General features: G+C 69.2%; 1 protein-coding gene across 1 annotated transcript in view; it reads left to right on the forward strand.

Annotated features, from left to right (window-relative positions):
• ISM1 (isthmin 1) overlaps positions 1 to 321 on the forward strand; it is a 42,461-nt gene that overhangs the window by 331 nt on the left and 41,809 nt on the right. The gene's annotated exons all lie outside the window — the stretch shown is intronic.

Here is a 321-nt window from a genome sequence, read left to right on the forward strand (position 1 = left end):
GCGGGAAAGAGGCGACCGCTCCCCCTGCCAGCCCCAGGGCACTGGAGGGAAGAGAGAGGAGAGATGCAGCCAGGTATCCAGCTCCCCGGGAGGGCAGCGGGCAGCTGAAGCTTTTCGCATCCCCTCGACCCAGATCTGCCCCCTATCCCATTTCCCACGGCTGAGCCAGGGGAGGAAGAGGAAGGGGGAGGGGAGAGGGAAGCTGCAATCTGCCCCTTTTTTTCCCGGGAGAGCTCGCAGCTCGAGGGGAGCTGGGAGCCGGCGGGGGTCGCGGCGTGCCCCGCTCCGTTCTCCCGGCACGGCGAAGGGCCGGGGCAGCGC

Source organism: Geospiza fortis, unplaced genomic scaffold (assembly GCF_000277835.1).
Source record: "Geospiza fortis unplaced genomic scaffold, GeoFor_1.0 scaffold185, whole genome shotgun sequence".
Taxonomy (NCBI): Eukaryota; Metazoa; Chordata; class Aves; order Passeriformes; family Thraupidae; genus Geospiza; species Geospiza fortis.